The sequence below is a fragment of the Nuphar pumila genome, chromosome 8 (assembly GCF_984573655.1).
Source record: "Nuphar pumila chromosome 8, dmNupPumi1.hap1.1, whole genome shotgun sequence".
Classification (NCBI taxonomy): Eukaryota; Viridiplantae; Streptophyta; class Magnoliopsida; order Nymphaeales; family Nymphaeaceae; genus Nuphar; species Nuphar pumila.
The window spans coordinates 111,677,793-111,699,410 of record NC_143256.1 but is presented as its reverse complement, the minus strand read 5'-3'; positions in this window follow the sequence as shown (position 1 = coordinate 111,699,410).

The following is a 21,618-nucleotide window of genomic DNA, read 5'->3' as shown; positions in this document are numbered from 1 at the left end:
CCATAGAGGTTGGTCAATCTTTTGAAAATTTTAGTAATCAAGGTGGTCGGTTTGGTCCCACACATCCTCCTCAAAATCAGTCTAAAAATTAGAGAGAAAGACAAGCTATTTGCTAGTTTTGTGGTCATCGTAATCACACAGCTCACACTTGCTATGACATCATGAAAGCCTTTGCTTCTATGACACTCAACATCATGCAGGATTTAGCCTAGTACCCAGATACACGAGCTTCACACCATGTTACTGCTCAAGATCAAGGTATGATAAATAAAACCAAGTATCACGGTTCTTATGGTGTGATGGTTGGAAGTGGTACTCAACTATATATTACCAGTATAGGTAATCCTTTTTGCATTATGAAAATAAAAACTTTAAATTAAGAGGAGTGCTTCTTGTTCCCTTTATCAAGAAAAATCTCTTATCAGTATCTAGATTTTTGAAAGATAATCAATAATTATTTTAGTTTGATGCTAATGGGTTTTGTATAAAGGAATTAAGGAGCGAGACTACTCTCCTAAGAGGACCGATTAAAGGAGGACTATGTTCATGGCCATCTGGAGGATGTGATCAAAAGGCTTTATCCCCTACAATTTCTTTTGCTAGAATAGGTGCAAATAAGTTTCAGTTTTCTGATGAAATTTGGCATTGTCGCTTAGGTCATCCTGGTTTTTAAGTTTTGAAAAATCTTAAAAAAACTAGATCTATTTCATTTATGAATAATAATATGAAACTATACTCTTCCTGTGCAATCAGTAAGAATCATAAATTGCATTTTGATAAAGCTAAATATTTTGTTCAAGCTCCGTTGGAGCTCATTTACGTTGACTTATGGGGCCCAACTTCTACTCTATCTTGGAAAAGTTTCAAATATTATATGTCACGTGTTGATAAGTTCTTAAAATTTTATTGGTTATTTTCTTGGAGCAGAAAATCAGATGTTTTTCTTTGTTTTATAAACATCAGTAATATTGTGAAAAAATAACTTGAAAAAGAAATAAAAAATTTTCATAGTGCTAGTGGGGATGAATTTGTTAGAGATAATTTTAGCAATTTTCTAAATAGATATGGCATTAAAAGGTGGCTCTCATGTCCTCACGCCCCTCAACAAAATGGAGTCATTGAGATGAAGCATAGACATGTTGTCGAGTCTGGTTTGACTCTATTATTTTATGTTGGTCTTAGTAAAAAATTCTAGGTTGATGCTTTTAAAACCTCCATTTACCTTATTAATTGGTTAGCATCTGCAACCTTGTGTCAGAAAATGCCCTATGAACTTTTTTTCAATCGTGTCTTGGGTTATGAACACCTTAAAGTTTTATGTTGTACTTGTTAACCATACCTTGTCCCATACGTCAAATCCAAACTTAAACCCAAGTCCAAACATGGTGTTTTTTTGAGTTATGGAACCAACTATAAAGGATACATGTGTTATGACCTAGTAGCTCAGAAAACTTTTGTTTATAGACATGTGGTTTTTGATGAACAAAACTTTATGTATGCTAGGAGGAAATAACCCCTCACGTCAAAAGAGGTTACAAACTGGATCCATACTCAAAATTCTAAATTGTCAAGCAAGTTAGTTGAAACCATTAACCATAGGGAACCAGTTAATCTCATACAACTACCTAATCTAATAGATTATGGTCAACCATGTAATCTTCAGAGGAAGTATCCATTCCTAAGGTGCATTCACATGAACCGTCCATGTCTGGAATGTCCCCATTAGAACCTTTTTCAGAATCAAGAACCTCTTCTCCTTCAGAACTTTCCTTAGAAGAGAGATCTAGTGAAAATGTGTTGTCCTCATCTTATTCTGGATTGATTCTCATAGTAGATCTCTCTAACCACACTTTATCTAGATCTTATCATATGGTTACTAGATATCAAGATGGAACCTTATGACCTAGACTTTTTTTAAACCAAGACACCCAATTGCTCTCCTAAGTGAAATAAAATATGATTGAAATGAGCCCTATAATTTTGACCATGCTAATTTTGATCCTAGGTGGCAATTAGGCTATGGAAGAAGTGGTTAGATCTCTACATCAAAATCAAACATGGACTCTTGTTCCTCCAAAAAAGGCCACAAATTTACTTGGTTTCAAGCAGATCTACAAAATCAAAAGACATGTTGATGGAACAATTGTTAGGTTTAAAGCCCAGCTTATTGCAAAAGGATATAGTTAGCAGAAAGGTGTTGATTACTTTGAAACCTTTAGTCCAGTTATTAAACCTATGTCTATAAGAATGATTTCATCTATTGTTGTTAGTTCAGGATGGCCATTACATCAATTAGATGTTAACAATGCATTTCTTTATGGCATCCTGTAAGAAGAAGTTTACATGTCTCAACCACAAGGGTTTGAAAATAGAAGTCATCCTCACTATGTGTATAAACTTGGTCAAGCCATCTATGGGCTGAAACAAGCTCCCAGGACCTCGTTTGAAAGACTTGGTGTCTATTTAGGTAGACTGGGCTTTACTGACAGATCCTTCCTTATTCATTTGTCACACCAATTAGTTGTACATGTTCATCTTGGTTTATGTTGATGACATTATACTTACAAGAAACTCACAGGTTGCAATAAATCAAATAATACAGAATTTTGCATCAGGATTCTCTATTAAAGATCTTGGTCCACTACATTATTTTCTCAGAATTGAAGTTGTTTTAGATTTTACAGGTGGAATGGTTTTATGTTAAAGGAAATATACTTTGGATATTTTAACAAAAACATGTATGATTGACTGCAAGCCCATGATCACTCCTGCTGCACCTAACGTGTTATCCAAACATGACGAAATCCTATTAAAAAATGTTACTGAGTACAAAAGCATTGTTGGAGATCTTTAATATGTTACATTTATTAAACCAGATATACCTTATGCCATTAACAAAGCTTGTCAATTCATGCACAAACCACGGCATTGCCATTGGGCTCACGTCAAATGAATTCTCAAGGGACCTCAAAGGCTCCAACTATGGAATTTGGTATAACCAACCACTAATTTTAAGTTATTTGGCTTTACTGACAGTGATTGATCGGGTTATATAGATGATCAAAAGAGTATGAGCGGATTTGTCTTCGAATTTTGATCGGGTGATGTTTCATGGAGTTCAAAAGCAAAATTTCATAGCTCTATCATCATTTGAGGCAGAGTATGTTGCAACAACAGTAGCAGCATGCCAAGCTATTTGGATGAGACATTTTTTGAAAGATATCTACCAAAATCAAGTCAATCCTACAGAGATTTTTTGTGATAATAATTCAGCTATTTCAATGACATAAAAACATTGTATTTCACTGAAGAACAACGCACATAGAAATCAAACATCATTTCATCGAGATGTTGTAGTAGGAGTCATTGTGGTCAAATACTGTTCTTTTGAAGATCTTTTTTTTTTTTGACAAAAAAATGTTTCATTAAGAAACCATTCAAGTTGCAACAACAATTAAACAACAAAGAAGCAATAGTGATGAGGTATCACCCACCACAAAACATAGAGAAAAAATAGAGATAATAATAAAAAACCATAACATTAACAAAGGTTATTCGAGGTGATAAAATGATGCAGCAAACATGCATCAAATCTGCACCTTGTTAGCACCAATCCAACTCAAAGCCTCGCTAAGCCACTTCCTGCATACCCTACAGGTGGTCTCCTCGTTCCTAACAATGTGATGGTTATGCTTAAACCAGATGATGGTCCATGCCAAGAGCAACTATACTCGCCAAATGAACCCCCATCACTTACCCTTTGACCTGAGAAAATCAGCAATCAAGACCTATCTAGGGAACAAAATGATGTCCTGGGCTATATCCATGTCTCCCCAAGGCAGCCAAATGAGGTTCTGTATGAAGGGACACTCCTAGATGTTAAGTAGATTCCTCATGAGCAAAACAGAGACCACCGGCTGGCCATGTAAAAACCATGTTCTTTGAGCCTACCTTCCATCAACACTTTTCCATGAATGACTTACCAAGCTGTCAACGATCCCCGCAAAGGTAACACTCCTCCCATACTAATTTTTTTGATATCCAAACACAGAAAGGGATACCCAATGCATGTAAAATGAAGCTATCGAGAACTGACCATCATGGTACAGGTTCCACATAATTTCGTCAAAGAAACCATGGCCAAATCTGAAGTGAGTGTAGACCACTGCTGAAACACCACCTCAGAGGGGTTCCTTCTCAATATTATGTTCCAAACGCTAGAATTAGGTAAACCAATATCACTTGGTAAATTTTCTATGTTCCACGAGATACAAATCAAAAAATTCATCCCATAGCAAATGATCGCCCATCCACTTGTCTTGCCAAAAGAAAGTACGAGCACCATCACTCAACCGAACCTTAATAAATTGACAAAAATCATCAATCACCATAATCCACCATTTCTAAATTTTGGACCCCCCTTGCCATTTATAATTTTTCAACCAATTTCAAGTCCATTATGATAAATTGTATTTTTCTAAAAAAAACAATGGAAAGAGTACCCTTCTTGAAAATCAACCCCACCCATTTAGCAAGTAGAGCTATATTAAATCTATAGATATCTTGAATGCCCAAACCACCAAATTCCAATGGTGTCAAGATGTCCGCCTAACTCACCAAGGATCTCGAATTACTCTCTAAATTCTTGTTCTAAATAAATATTTAAAAAATCATAATCAACCATTTTTCCACCTTCTTAGGCATCTTAAAATTTTGAATAAAGTGGAGAACCATGGTGGATATGTTAAACTTCACCAAGTTAATACGACTCCCCTTAGACAAAAGATGTGCAACACAAGATTGGGCTCTCGCCCTCACTTGGTCATCAACCTTGCCCCAATATATTTGATGAGAGACTCTTAAGTGAAGTGGGAGTCCCAAATATGTCAAAGGAAGAGAACTTGATGTACACTAAAAAATATTACACACTTTATTTTGCATAGAACCAGATTCTTCATTTAGAACCAATACTTGGCTCTTGCCCCCATTCATTCTCGAACCTGAGACCTCCCCAAAACATCTTAGAATCACCCATAAAGCCAACATGTTTTCTTCATTAGCCTCCCCAAACACCAATAGATCATTTACAAAAAGTAAATGTGTAATAAAAATTGAATCGGATACTCTATAAACCTAAAATTTATCCACTTGTTCAGCTGAGTTAGTCATCACTGACAATGCTTTCATGGACAATATAAATAATAGAGGGCAAAAAGAGTCACCTTGCCTCAATCTTTTTTGTGGTTTGAAGGACTCTCCCTTCTCACCATTAATAAAGACAACAATGGAGGTAGCATGAAGTAGTCCTTCAACCCAAGAGAGCCATTTATGGCAAAAGTTCACATCTCAAATAATTAAGCAAAAAAATTCAATCAAGCGAATCAAATGTTTTCTCAAGGTTAATTTGTAGGCTTATCTGATTGCTTAATGGAATGCATATATTCATGTGCCAAGATGCACACCTTATGCAACCTTTGTTGAGCTCCTAGATTGATTTTGATGATTACAAAACTCTCCAAAGACTAATATTTGAATAATAAGTGTGCAAGGATTTGATCTTAAATCATATGCCTATAAAATTCAAAATACAGCTAAAAATATTCAAAATGTGTTTAAAAAAATACTTATATTCAATGGATTAAATTAGAGCAAGGTTGGCAAAGTTTCTTGACTCTAGTGAAGAAGAGTTGACTCTTGAAGAGGCTTCTATTCATATGAGTTAAGACACAAACTCAAGCACAATGCATATATAATCACTCTAAGAGTCGACCCTCAAAGATCCAAATGATAATCACATTTTCTATGCAGAATGAGTCGACTCTATAGATCATGAGTCAACCCTCAAAGAAGGTTGAGTCGACTCACAAGGGTGGATGAGTCGACCCTTAAAGAATAGAATGCATTCTCTTTAACTGTGAATCCTTGAGTCGACTCATGAGTTTGAATGAGTCGACCCTCATGTTTAAGAATCAATTCATTGTATTAACAAGAGCTGACTCTCACAAGTAGAGAGTCAACTCATCAAATGTAGAGTCGACCCTCAGGGAAAGAAGAGTCAACTCCTAAACGTAACAGGCGGATTTTAACGAACTTCTAGCCATTAGATAAAGGTGTTTTCTGACCCAATGACTTTCCATCCTCAGTTATAAACTGATGATGTGGAGGAGTGCTTTGGGACTATTGAAATCATATCTACCTTCAAGGACCTCAAAGATTCAAAAGCTTTCAAGCATTCAAGTTATTCAAAGATCTCTAACAATGAACTATCTTGAATTTCTTTGATTGTGTTGGATATATTTTATGCATTTTGCTTTGGGTTTATTTCACTCTTGATTATCATTGTATATAAATCTTGTATTGTAAAAGAGTAACTTGTTTTCAATTTATTTTTGTTTGTAAGCTCTAAGGTTGAGCTACTATGAACTGAGAAAGTTTATGTTATTGTGAAACAATTATATTGGTTACTAGCACCATTAAGCTAGTAGATTAACCGCGAGGCTGAGAGGATGTAGGACACGTTTGACCAAATCTCTATAAATTTGGTGTCTTGAATTATCTTCTTATCTCTATCTCTAGCAATTTCTCTTACGTAAAGTAAAAATTTTTAATGCCCAATTCACCCCCTCGGGTGTTTTGCATATTGGGACTCAACAACCTTCATCACATAATGAAAGCACTTTGCGAATGACAGATAAACTGATGTGATGCTTTAATCTAGATGCCAATGCCTTTGAAATAATTTTCAAATATGTACCAACCAAAGAAATGAGACAAAATCTACCAATATTCTTTGCATTGGCTTCCTTAGGAACAAGAATGAGTATTGATCTACCCATGATGCTCGGGATCTTTGCATTCACATAACCATACCACATTTTTAACATCTTCCATGATGAAGATCGCCTCCAAGTTTGCACGACCAACTTCACAAAGGTGATGAAAACCCATGCTAGATATATCATAAACCATGTTGACTATGCAAGAGAATCGGTTCTTGAGATGCTTTAATGAGTACATTTGCACCCTCCCATCATTGGCCATAAATTGACATAGCCAAAATCTTTTTCTTTTTCGTTCTTGTGGAGGCACACATGTGAAAAAATCTAGTATTCGATGTTCTGTTGCTAGGCCTCTCAGGTGGTGAATATTAATGCCGTCAAAATTGGTCTGAATCGGCCCATTCAGATCGAATCAGCCCAAAGATGATTTAAAAGGGGCAGATTTAGGGTCGATTCAATTCATTTTTTAATATATAATTTTAAAAAAAATCTTTTTATTTTTTAATGGCATGTCATCTGATGATAAAAAAGAGCCGATTCAAGATTGATTCTATTCGATATTTTCATTTCTTTTAAGAAGCCCATTCAACTTGTGAACCGATTTTAACAATATTAATTGGGAAATATGATAAAACTAAGCTTGTGGTCTAGCGTTGGAGGGGGTTGTTACACTAGGCTGCACCTGCACTACAAGCATGGAGGGTCAAGGGCCTGCAATGTTGGCTACTCTACCGCTAGTGTCACGGGTGGAAGGCATCTCTGGTAGTTGCTTACATACAGCCGAAAGGCATGCCTGCATCCAAGGACCAAGTACGGGTGCCTGCTTTGTCTAAAGTCTAGACCACAAAGAATGTCATGGGCTGCTCTCTTCTGTCTCCGATGAAATGCATAAATACGTCAGAGGGCATTTTTCATGCAGCGCCACTGCTTCTGTTGACAGCCACCCATCTCAACATTTTTCGAGATGGAGACCCTGCCCTTCTCGAGAAATGCCAAGATGGGTGGCTGCCAGCAGCGCTGTACCATGCATTGTCGTTGCATGCAATGTGAACACAATATGTCTTACTCTCGCGCTCTTTCTTTTCTTCCTCCAGAGCCTAGACTAGAGTGCTAAAAACGGAATGAATACTGGCAAAATATTGTCAAGCCTTGACTTGAAAACACTTCCCTGGATACAACGATCACTTTAAGGTGGTATCTGTGTGTCATGTAGGGTTTTGACAGAAACGCACAAAGCACTAAGCGTTTTTGAGAGCCCCACCCTGGCAACACAAACAGTAGGTTTTTTTTTCTCGAGGAAAGAGAACCCCAAAATCAATGGCACCAACCCCCTTTCAGTGAAAAGGCTTTCCATGAGAGGGTGGCCAGATTTTGTTTGGGAGGAAAGAGGCTCGGTGCAACATACCCGCCCTAAGAACCTAGCCACATAGGCCAATCACACGACAGCGTTCTGAGTGGGGCCTTCATTCTGTTGTTGTGAGGCCCATGAAATGCTGTCATGTGATTGACCAGTGTCACATAAGCAAGCCTGTATCTCGTTCAAATGCAAAGGCGGGAAGGGTTGTGTATGTTCGCCCCTGATGATTCACTGAATCCCACGTCCGTGTTCGGGGGATCGAATGAGCGCCACGTATTCATGCACATGGGGCTCGTATTCCCGTGTATGTTGACATAACTTTGCATCGGACTCTGGTGCTGTTGCAAAGACTTAATCACCCTTACTTGCTTTTCTTGCCCTGAAATGACGGTTCGAGGAAATGACAAAAATATCCTCCATTCAAAAGTTGTGAAACGATGGGTGGGGAAAAGGACAAAAAAGTCATTCATCCAGAAAGTTTGATGTTAACCATTTAAAGTGGAGACGTTCGCCTGCGCCATCTGCTGTAACAGTTGCTCCCATTATCAACGCAAACTTTGCCTTCGTCTCCAGTCGAGCTTTCCGCCTTGTTTTTTATCCTGTTGTACAACACACTGTCGCCTTCTCGTGTCTGCCTTGTGTTACAAAACATTCCAGTGTCTTCTCTTCATTTCTGCTGTCGTTAGGCATCATGGAAGAAAGCAATGATTCACAAACATTCCAACCAGTGCCATTAAGGCACCGTGAGTAGCTTTTCATCTCATCATGCTATTGATGAAGAAGGCATGTCGTCTTGTGTGCCATTAAGGCATTGTTTGGTTATTGCAGGTAGATCTTGTTATTACGAAGGTTGGAAACTTATCGATATTTGTAAGACGCTGGGACCTGTTGACAAGAACGCTTGTTTGCAGATGCTAGGAAGGGCCTCTACCCCATCAGGTATCCTACAGTCACTCATCATATGCATTGTATCTCAAACCGCTGTATTAGTAACAGACTCTCGTTTTTGTGAGATACATTTTTGTTAGTTAATATCGATTTGTTTGCTATTATGTTCAAGTTCTTCCTTATCGATTTGTAATTTATTGTGCGATATATTTATCGACCTTTTAGATAGTATGTTTTTGTATCGTCAAGTTATAAGTTATAAATACTGAACTGCCGTATCAATTTTCAGTATCTGACAAATCGCTATACATATCATTTTGTAAGATATTATATGTTTTGTAATATGTATTTGTAAGATATTTGTACACAGACTTTGAAAACATTTGGGTGCAGAAACACATCTTGACACGCATGGTGGGGCGATTTTCGCATGCATATCGTTGCTCTCTCAGCGACTTCTATTGAACTCGCTTTAGAGCCTCGTGGATATTATGAGAGCGTTATCGTCAACACACATGTACGACATGTTTATTTTATTGGCATGGTAAGCGACACGTCGATGCTCAGCATAAGCAAACATCAAACCGCACTTGCTTTGATACTTTCATTCATTAAATTGTTGCTTTGACTTGCGTAACCCTAGTGGTATACGTTCTTATATGCATCCTGATTAAATCGTAGTAAACCTATGCCGCTTGCTAACGGAAATTGATATATTGCTTACAAAACATTCCACTGTCTTCTTTTATTTGTCGTTGTTGTTAGGCATTAAGGAAGAAAGCAATGATGCACAAACATTCCAACCAGTTCCATCAAGGCGGCGTAAGTAGCTTCCTAGCATCATGCTATCGATGAAGAAGGCATGTCGTCTTGTGTGTCATTAAGGCTTTGTTTGGTTATTGTAGGTAGATCTTGTTCTTACGAAGGTTGGAAACTTATCGATATTTGTAAGACGCTGAGACCTGTTGACAGGAATGTTTGTTTGCAGATGCTAGGAAGGGCCTCTACCCCATTAGGTATCCTACATTCACTCATCATATGCATTGTATCTCAAACCGCTGTATTAGTAACAGACTCTCATTTTTGTGAGATAATATCGACTTGTTTGCCATGTTACTGCAAACACAAATTGATATATTGCTTAAAACATTATTGAGCTTATCATCAGGTTGTAATAAAGACGATGTAGCTCAATCAATAGAAAGATCTAGAGAATTGAATATCTATACTTATGACCCAACTGAAGAATTGAACATCTGCACTAACGATGCACATGAAAAGAAGGGTGCAGGCATTAGACCCACTATTGACTTGAATGTTCCAGTGGAAGAAATGCAATTCAATGATGAGGTAGACTACCATGACAGCGCACATAATAAAAGTGTATGCACCGGGAATGTACACGGAAGTACACCTGACTTCAATGTTCCAGGAGAAGAAATGCAATTCAATAATGATCCTGATTTTGATGTCAGTACACTTAATAAAACCGTAGGAACTGGGAATGTACATGGAATTGCACTTGACTATGTTCCTGTAGAAGGAATGCATTTTAATAACGAAGAAGATGCATATAAATTTTACAATGATTATGCCTTAAAAGTTGGCTTCAGTGTGAGAAGGTTTTCTTGGTCAAAAAATGCACAGGGTGTCTTGGTTAGAGAGACATATGTCTGTTCCAAGCAAGGTTGAAAGAAATCAATGGGAAATCCAACTAGAAGCACGCCAGAATCAAGATGTGGATGTCAGGCAAGATTGGTTTTGAGAAGACATCCGAATGGGAAATTTGTCGTGCGTACTTTAATTAGTGATCATAATCATGATTTATCTGCATCATTTATGACTCCTATGCTAAGGTCACATCGTAAAGTAATTGTAGCTCATGCTGCAATGGCTGAAATAGCCGATAGCGCCGGCATTGCACCAAGGAAGACATACAATTTGTTTACCCGCATAGATGGTGGTCGCGAAAATGTGTCATTCACACCTTTGGATCTTAGAAACCACTTGAGCAGGAAGAGGACAGATAACATGAAGAACGGAGAAATATGTTGTTTGGTTCGTTACTTACAGAATAAATCAAGCAATGAACATGGTTTCTTTAGTGCAATGCAAGTGGACGCAGATGGATATGCCGTGAATATGTTTTGGTCAGATTCAAGGTCTAGATTAGATTATGAATGCTTCAATGATGTGCTTGTGTTTGATACTACAGTAAAGATTAACACTGAACAGTGGTCATTTGCGCAGTTTGTGGGAGTGAACCATCACGCACAGAGTTGTATATTAGGCGGTGCTTTTGTGTATGACCAGACCAAGGAAACCTTTGAGTGGTTGTTCAGAGTATTTACACAGGCAATGAACGGGAAGCATCCTGAAACTGTACTTACAGATGGTGATCACACAATTGCGGCTGCAGTGCTTCATGTGTGGCCAGATGCACATCATCGCCTGTGTTTGTGGCATATCTTTCAAAATGCAGCAAAGAACATAGGACACATATTTAATCAGAATACAGGGTTTGACAAACATTTTACAAGGTGTGTACTTCATAGCGTAGACGAGGTCACCTTTAAGTCAGATTGGGACAAAATGATTAAGACATACGACCTTGCTGACTGTTTGTGGTTACAAAATTTATATGCAGAAAAAGAGAAGTGGGCATTGGCATATGGAAGACAATACTTTTGTGCAGGTATGATAAGCACACAAAGAGCCGAATCTATGCATGCCACGCTGAAGAAAACCCTGTATTCATGTTTAACAATGTTTCGTTTTATGGAACAATATGAATTATTTGTAGACGGTCTAAGACAGAATGAGCTTGAACAAGACGTGAAATGCTTCAATACATGACCTCTAACTTTTGGCATGAAAATATTGATGCGACCTGCAGCTCTGTATACACTAACTGTATTTGAATGGATCAAGAAAGAGGTGTTGCATGTCATGAATTGCAAAATAGAAGAACTGGTGCAAACCGAGAATATGCACAAATACCATATTTTTTGTGAGGGCGAAAAGCATCAGGAAAGGCAAGAAGCGCATGTCACGTACAATGTCGACAACGGAAGGGTAGAATGTTCGTGCAAAATATATGAATTCAAAGGTATCCTATGCTGTCATGCATTAAAGGCACTCAATCAAGAGAAGATACAAGAAATACCTGAGTCTTACGTAATGCGAAGATGGACGAGATGCGCGAAGATTGAAATGCTCGTTATGGACAATGCGAGTAAATCTGGTGTTGACGAGAAGTGCCACATAGCCTCCCGTTACCAACAACTGTGTAGGTCATTCATGCATGTTGCTGATTTGGCATCGAGAAGCGAAGAAGGCTATGCATGTGTGAGAAAAGTTACAACGGAGTTACTTGAAAACGTGGAGTTAATTCACATTAAGTCTGTTGCAACGAATGAATACCAGCCGAAGATAATGGGATCGAACAACGTAGGTCAAAATATGTCTCGCTTGACACTCCCGAGAAGTTGCGCCGAAGCGTAAACATTATCTTCAACAAGTCAGTAGTGAACGTTGTTGATTATGATAGACATATTCATGAAGCGCAGGGTATCAAAAGAAAACCTGCCTCTGATCGCAGTCGTCGGAGGGCAAAGGGTGCACTAGAATTGGTTGGCAAGAAAAGGACTAAGAAACAACCAACCTGTAATAAAAAACAACAAAGCCCTTCAAATGAACAGGTATGTAAAACATTATATTGCTTCCCATTGCGTTAAGCTTGTCAAATAGCTAACTCGTGTAATGTCCATCATGCAGCAATACCCTGCAGAAGTACTGGCAAATGTTCAAACCTACATTCCTCCCGACCAGATTTCCAGCAACTATCGCTACAGTTTTACAAGGCTTTTGGTATGTAATCGATGTTGCGAGGAGGTATGCATTTCTTGTGAAACTTAATTCAGTGTCTAATATTTTCTCTTTCATGACAGGCTATGATGCAGTCGACAGATAGGTTTGGGACACAGGAATCTCGTGTGGGCTATTAACTTAGTTGTCATGCCTCTTTGCATGACCCGATCTCCACAATGCCGGATTTTTTTAGAGTTTATAGTCGTTTGTCATTGACGACTTGCGGTTCGTTGTTGAATTTGTTCAAATCGATAGATAGCGGGTTTTTGCTTCTGCAGGAAGGCGAATGATGACATCACTGTATGGCGATTTGTGGTTATCGTTGAATAGCGATATGTGGCATCGCAGCGTAGAACGTTGTTGATTATTGTTGGACTGTCAATCTTAGCGTGATGCGAAGGATTGTTCAAGTGTGCTGCGATGTGTGGCATCGCAGCGTAGAACTGTCAATCACTGTGCTGCGATGCCACAGATCGCTATTCAACGATAACCACAAATCGCCATACACCTCCAGTCAACTTCTTCTCCAGCAAATCTTTCGCGTTCTCGACACCTCCACTTGCCTTTTGAAATCATTATTGTTATCTTATGAAAAGTTGTATCCATATATTATAAATAAAAGGCTACTCAATGTGTATTTTCCAACGGATACCCATAAATGTTTGAGTTGTCGTACAGTATTCATTGATCATGTTGGTTGAGCAGTACATCTTTTAGGTCATAAATAGTCGCACAAGCACTGGAAGGTGTGTTTGTCTTCTACTTCGTGAACCAGCAACAACCAAACCGATGGTTCCTTCATAAACCTGGAGATCCGCCCTCGAACATAGAAAATTATAGTCGGTGAGGCAGACGAAGACAGCTACACGACCAACAATGGCGAATCATGGGTATATTTTCTACACATAGTCTACATGTTCAGCAAAATCCGTCTCTTTCATGCATTTTTTGAGATTTGTTTTTGTGTACTATATAATGTAATTTAAATATCGGTCGTTGCAATGTCCGCATTCATTTCAGTCGAACATCCACCGAATGCGCAGTGAATTTGCACAATGCAACATGATCAGTAATTTTGTTAGTATGAAACTAGTAGTAGTTGTCTATAAACGTAAGTCATGTGTACGTATGATCAATACAACACCATATTTGCTGCAAACAGACTATATCCGATTTCGTAAATTATATTAAAAGCAACGCACCAAACCAGACTGTGAGCGTCGTCAGCCCATATTTCATGGTATATCGGTTGTATTTTATGTTGCTTTTCATTATTGATTTAGTCCAATTGATTCGTATGTTAACGTTGGTGTTAGCAATGTTTCTTTTGGTTTGCAGACTATATTACGCTGTTTGCCATACTCCAGTGGATTTCAAGACGGCAAACCTTATTGGGTTAACGGTAATCACTGCAGAGACCTTATGACAAGTGAAAAGGTAAGCAAACAAACCTACAGTGCAATATTACAGCGTGACAGTGGTAACAACATTTTTTCGATCTATTTGCAGATACTGATTCCTACACTCTGGCAGTCTGAAAAGCATTGGGTCTTATATGTGATGGATTTAAGCGAAAAACAACTATGGTGTTACAATTCGTTGGAAGTTGACAGTGGTTTATGGCTAGACATTTCCCATCTCGTAAGATTTCATCTATATGAGTATCGTGTAGTGTACTGGGGTCATGAATTTACTTTCGGTCGCATTATTCTCAGATCGGTTTCCTCATAGCCATTTTGGGAGTCGATGTCAGCGAGTGGATCTATCGCACGACATACCAGGCTCCTTTATAAGATAATGGCGTTGATTGCGGCGTATTTGTAATGAAGTACATTGAAGCGATATACAATGGTGCAGAACCCTGTTTCGACGTTGTATGCCATTCCTTGGCCTATGTTATTGGGAATTAAGGGCATGTCTATTGCTTCTAGTTTACAATCTGTTTTTGCAGGTTGATATACCCGGATTCCGCGAAGAACTCTGCAAAAAGTTGACGTCCTTTCTAATTTCGGAGGAGAAACTGACGGAGGCGAGGATCTAAAAGGCTTGTAATTGATAAAAGATATGCGCTCAACCCGCGTGATTGACAGTCGCAGGGTGAGACTGCGATGTGTGCAATGAACAAAGACTTCTAATGTTTGAAATGATAATATTCAACATCGCTATGAAATGTTGTATGCTTAAACATCGCTTTAATGTCGCGTTCGTATTTTACGAATAGTACAAAGCGATACGCTTGGTGGTCTAACATCAAACTACACTGCTACGACCATGAAAACCTGTGCCAGCATTTGAAAATTGCTTGAATTTTAAACGACGGTTTCTTCAATTATGATCTTACAGACCTATGAAAAAGGTATAGACGGATACGACAACTGCGTCGAAGCCGCCTATGCACTCGATTCAAGAATAAGTCGTTTATGCAGGAATTGTCGATTATGTTGGTTCCTTATTCGCGAAGCAAAGTGGAACTGTGTGTTGTGTCATTCAAATATTAATGAAACGTCCTATCACCCTCCGTCAGTTTTCGAGTATATACGTCAGTTTCATTAAACCAAAAGCAAATCTTAAATAAAAAAGCAGTCCGCATTAATGAAAACAATGTCATGCCAGAGGGCTATTCTGAATCGTAGTCAATGCGATTGGACCGAATCTTTGGGTCTCAAATAAATCCACAAGTACGTCTCAAGAAATTGCCTTAGGTGTACATTACCGTCGGTTCATCAATACAGCGATTTCTAAGAACAAACCTTTCTTATTGATAAGTTCACGTAATGCGATATTTAGAAATATCTTTCGCCGTACAGTATTCTTCATTGCTTAAGAACAACTTTACCAGCATTGGTTATGCGTATACAACACAAAACTATTTCTGAATACAATTTACTTTTCATAGAACACCCGTCAACGGAACGAGATGAACACCCGTCACCGGAACGACAAATCCGCTTAGACCTCGCTAGGGAGAGGAAGAGGACTTAGCGGAGCTCCTGCTGGCCACCCTCAGCGCGACTGCACCGACTGGGTTGCTGTCGAGGAGGACGGCGAGAATGGTGATGGAGGGGCTCGTTAGGTTGTACAGACAGAGCAATCGATAGGTTTCACTTTATACTATTCTGTCTGCCGTTTGTTTTAAACTCAATCAATTTTCTGCATATTTCGTCGCGTATTACCGGCATATGTTCCTGCAACAAAACATGTAATGTGAAACCAATATATAACAGGAATACCCAATAACATCGGATACGAAGCTCATACAGCGTGGAAACAAGGTTCTTCTCCATTGTATATTGCTTCAATATGCTTCATTACGAATATGCCACAATCGACCCCATTACTTTGTAACGGAGCATCGTCAGCACAGAGCAACATCCACTCACCAATGTCGACACCCATTTGCCCGTTAAGGAATCCCGCCTGTGAAAAAGGGATAATATATTACAGTCCGGTCCACCTCGAATAGCTACTTCACCTTTAGGTACAAGCTTACCAAATGCATAGCATCGCGTTCTACGCCACTGTGGCAGTCCAATGAGTTGTAGCACGATAGTTGTTTTAGCTGAAACTTCATCTCGTATAGGACCCAATGGTCTGGATGTTGCCAGAGTGTAGGAAGTAAAATCTGCGAATCGATAAAATCATTTTTCGTTCCAGAGACTTATCGTGATGGGGATGTTACGAATAAACCTTGGATAAGAGGTTTGTTCACTTACCTTTCCAAATTTCGAAATGTATATGCACTCATCATCGCTGTTCCAACAAGGTAGTGCATCTTCGAATCCTATGTCGTATGGCTTTCGCCGGACGTACATCTGTTGCACGAAATAGCAAGGTTTAACCACCAAGAAACGTGAGTACGTCATGAAAGCAAACAGAACAACAGCGGCCCAGACATACCATGAAATACGGGCTGATGATGCGTACTGTATTGCTCGTTGGGTTGCTCTGAATGTAATTGACAAAATCATACATTGTCTGGTTGCACAAAGTTACGAACTTCAGAACATGCAAACCAATGACCTAGAAATTGATAGTGGACAAATACTTACAAAATTACTGATAGTGTTCCCATCTGCAAATTCATCTTGCATCTGCTCGATGTCATCTACGAACTCGTCAGGGCGTTGCTGCCCACCCGAGACTGTGGATGTTGCACTGAGTGCACCATGAGCGTGGTATTCAGGATTGGACATTGAAATTATTGTCTACAGTAAACAACACTAGTCCAAATACGACATGAAAAGCCAAATGTTCACTAAACCGCTCAGGCGTTTCAAAAAATATACCTCTTAAGCGCTAGTCCTGGTACTGTGGATGTGGTTGTCTTCTTGTTCAGAGCCGTGCGTGGCCGTTTTGCTCCCATCGTCCACTCCATTGGCAACGTGCCTGGTCGTTTAGCTCCCATCCTCCTATCCGTTTGCTCCTTGCCTGGTCGTTTTTCTCCCCTTGTCCACTCCTCTGGCGCCGTGCCTGGTCGTTTTGCTACCATCGTCCTCTCCGTTGCCGCCATGCCCGGTGGTAGTGCTCCCATCGTCTTTGGCGTCGTGACGGGTCGTATTTCTCCACTCGTCCTCTTCTTGTCCGCCATGGCTGGTCGTACTGCTCTGATTGTCCCCTTCTTCGGCGCCATGCCTGGACGGAGATATTGATGGCACATTTGCAACGGAGATACTGAAACGCCGTCCTCACCTACAAAGGTAAAGTCCTTTAACGTGCAGCCATTTTTTGAAAACAGCCCGCTAATTAATTGATTGCGTTTAAAAAAAATATAAATATGGCTTTTCGCATGCCGCCTTTTTTTGATAACCGCCGCCAAATTAAATGCTTGCGTTCGAAGTATTCAAAAATACGTCTTTCCATGCCGCTCATTAAGTTTTAAATATTCAAAAATATGTTTTCCACGTGTGATTAGACATTCGAACAATACCCACAAATCACTATGCTGCGATGCCACAGATCACTCTCCGACTCAAAGCACGAAGCTAATTAATTGATTGCGTTTAAAAAAATATAAATACGGCTTTTCGCATGCCGCCTTTTTTTTATAACCGCCGCCAAATTAAATGCTTGCATTCGAACTATTCAAAAATACATCTTTCCATGCTGCTCATTAAGTTTTAAATATTCAAAAATACGTTTTCCACGTGTGATTTGACATTCAAACAATACCCATAAATCACTATGCTGCGATGCCACAGATCGCTCTCTGACTCAAAGCACGAAGTATCCAGCGATGGCAACAAATTCTTTCCTTATCTATTGATTATTTAACACAAATACATTTTCACGATTATCGTATATGGATACAAACCTTTGTGCTGTCAGAACTCGTTAAATTATTGTTCATGGCTTAGATCGCCAATACTTTGTGCGCTATTCTTTCGAGGCGAAGACAAATACAGCGATTGCTAAACGGAAATGCTATATCTTAGCGATGCCAAAGAGGTTAGGCAATGCCACGATTTCTGAAGAAACATCTATTTTCGTTTAAAGTTTATTTATTACCGAGACCCAAAGTCGGAAAGATGTAATAATAAAGAATTAAACAGTAAAAGAATTTCACGTTACCGCAACTCATTATACAATTACAACAAATGTATAGCGTGATAAAAATGAAAATCTAGGATTTATTCCGAGTCACTGGACGAATCTGATGAAATTTCATAGACTTGTCTCTCACTTTTTATTGGTGGACTGTCTATCCTGGGTGGCCTCTTCGTTGCGAAACCTTGCCTAAGAAGACTGGTCATCATGTCCACCACTGCATTCAATTGAATGCCCATAGTGCTTACTTCTGTCCTTAATTTCTTATTCTTCCTCTCAATAAGTTCGAACCTTGCGGCAAAGACAGTCTTCTCTTTTGGAGCAAGTGTTCGGTCTTCCTCATGATTTGTTACTGATGGACTAGTCATATTAACCAGAGCGAGACGACGTTTTGGTTGTAGAGGCTGGGCTACAACATGAGAAGGGACAGTTGGGAGGCATGGGTTGACAATTTTCTCAATCTTCCGATTTCGCCGCATTGGTTCCCAATAGCTTTCGAAATAGAAGGGATCAAATTGTCGTCCTTCATGATCATACGGTACGGCAGGGAAACCACCTGAGTTCCAATTTAATAATTCGTCCCTGTAGCGATCGCTCCAATTCACGTGCTTGCCCCCACCAATATTCATCTTCCTTCTCACCTCCAAAGGCTTATTTGAGATAGACTGCCCCAAGCCAGATTGTAGGAGAACTCGACTACCTTGCTGCAACTCGGCTTCAAAATTGCAAAATAGCCACAAATCGCGGTCAGACAATCTGGCAGCCTCCGCAACAACGTCTTCATCATCGCCCCCATCTCCATAAGGTCTCCACAAAACCTGTACATTGGTAATTCTTTTTAATAACGAATGACAAATATATTAAAATTTATTTACGCATGATATGGCAACAACGATATGCACTACGGAAGACAATCCTGCAACGATGTATACTTAAGAATGCTGAACATTACAACGATTTATAATACTCAATGGTAAATGCTGACGCGATTGTAAACAATTTTAGAACGTTTACCTCGTTTAATTGCAGCCCATCTAAAATGGACTTAGCATTATAAACTGCGACGTTTATTCTGGCCCAGCGACCGATCTTTGGAAAACCACAAATCGGAGGGCCACACCGTGGACGCAATGGGATAATATGTTCCAACGCCCAGGCCTAACAAAAAAAATATTATTAGCAACGCCACAGACTGCAATGAGATTTGTCTACAAATACTAAGTATGTAATCAACAAATACCTGAACAAATGGCCAAAATCCGCCAACTGTTTTCGTACCATTACTTGTACGGTGGAGTTGACTGTACAGGTGTGCGAGCATAGCGGCACCCCAGGCATAGTTGTCGACTTCGTCTAAGTCTGCCAGGTACTGCAGCCACATGGAACTTATTCTCGAACCAAAACAATCGGAAAATAATGTAAGAGCAAAAAAATATAGAAGGAAGCCGCGCAACTCTTGGTCAGCTGTTTCAGATGCACAAGTAGCGGAGTGGCCTTCCCATTTATTACGAAAAACTGAGACCTTCATTGATGTGGAATTGACATTCCTAGAAGGGCAGTGCAGTTTCCCCTTGCGTTATAGTTTGAATGCCGTAATAGGACAGCACTGCCATCGCACTTAAGGCCAGTGATCCTCGCCACATCTTCTAGAGTCATGGTGATCTCAAAAGAATCAAACTGAAATGTGTTAGTCTTATCATTCCACTTATTTACCAGGTGAGTCATGGTATTCCAGCAAGTTTCAAAATATTGCTGGTCCAAAAGGCCACCGAAGTGCATATTTCGTAGTCGGTCCTTCTGATATGCACTTAGTTGACCATACCAAGACAGAACTACAGGCCATTGACAGCGACCTCCGAGCTTTTTACCTGGTGCTCTACTTCTCCTGTGACCTCCCTGTAACACAAAATAACATATTATTCCTACAAATTATAAATTACTTTCATTTGTACTTATAAATACTATTCTACTAACCGCTATAAATAATATCGGTTGCAGACATACTATCGCAGTAATCGCTATAAATATCAATACCTAACACAGTAATCGCTATACCAAAATCGCTAAACATATTATTAAATCTTCGCAGACAGGACGGATATATTTACCTTGGTCGCTATTTTCTGTTATTCTCCCTCCAACCTGGGACTTTCTGGTGGGTCCACTGCCTCCAACTGCCTTTCAATCTCCATCTCTACCGGCTCCACTGTCGCATGCCTTTCTCTCGCCTTCCTTTCTCTCGCCTTCCTTTTCTCATCCTCCTTCTGCTTCCTTTCTTTGTCCCTATTCTCCTCCTCCTCCTTCTGCTTCCTTTCTCTCTCCTTTTCTGTCTGCTCCTTCTGATTCCTTTCTCTATCGCGTTTCTCCTCCTCCTTCTCCTTCCTTTCTCTCTCCCTTTTCTCCTCCTCCTCCTTCTCCTTTCTTTCTCTCTCCATTTTCTCCTCCTCCTCCTTCTGCTTCCTTTCTCTCTGCCTTTTCTCCTCCTTCTCCTTCCTTTCTTTCTCCCTTTTCTCCTCCTCCTCCTTCTGCTTCCTTTCTCTCTGCCTTTTCTCCTCCTCCTCCTTCCTTTCTCTCTCCCTTTTCTCCTCCTCCTCCTTCTGCTTCATTTCTCTCTGCCTTTTCTCCTCCTCCTTCTCCTTCCTTTCTCTCTCCCTTTTCTCCTCCTGCATCCTTTCTCTCTCCTTTTTCGCATCCTCCTCCTTCTCCTTCCTTTCTCTCTCCTTTATCTCCTCCTCCTTCTGCTTCCTTTGTCTCTCCCTTTTCGCCTCTTCCTCCTGCTTCTTCCTTTCCCTTTCATTTTCTTCCTCCTCCTTCTCCTTCAGCCGCCTTTCTTTCTCTTCGATTTCTTGTTTCCTTCTTTGCCGCAGTTCTTCCACCTGCTTCTTCCTTTCCCTTTCCTTTTCTTCCTCCTTCTCCTTCCACCGCCTTTCTTTCTCTTGCAGTTGTTGTTTCCTTCTTTCCTGCAATTCTTCCTCCTGCTTCTTCCTTTCTCTTTCCTTCTCTACCTTCTCCTCCTTCTCTTTCTGTTGCCTTTCCTTCTTTTCCTCATTCTCCTTCTGCTGCCTTTGCATTTCCTTAGCTTCGTCGAACTCCAACTCCCTCATTCGCCTTTCCTTTTCTTCCTCAAACTGAGGAATATTCTGTTCCTTCTCTTTCTCCTCCTTATTCATTTGCCTTCGC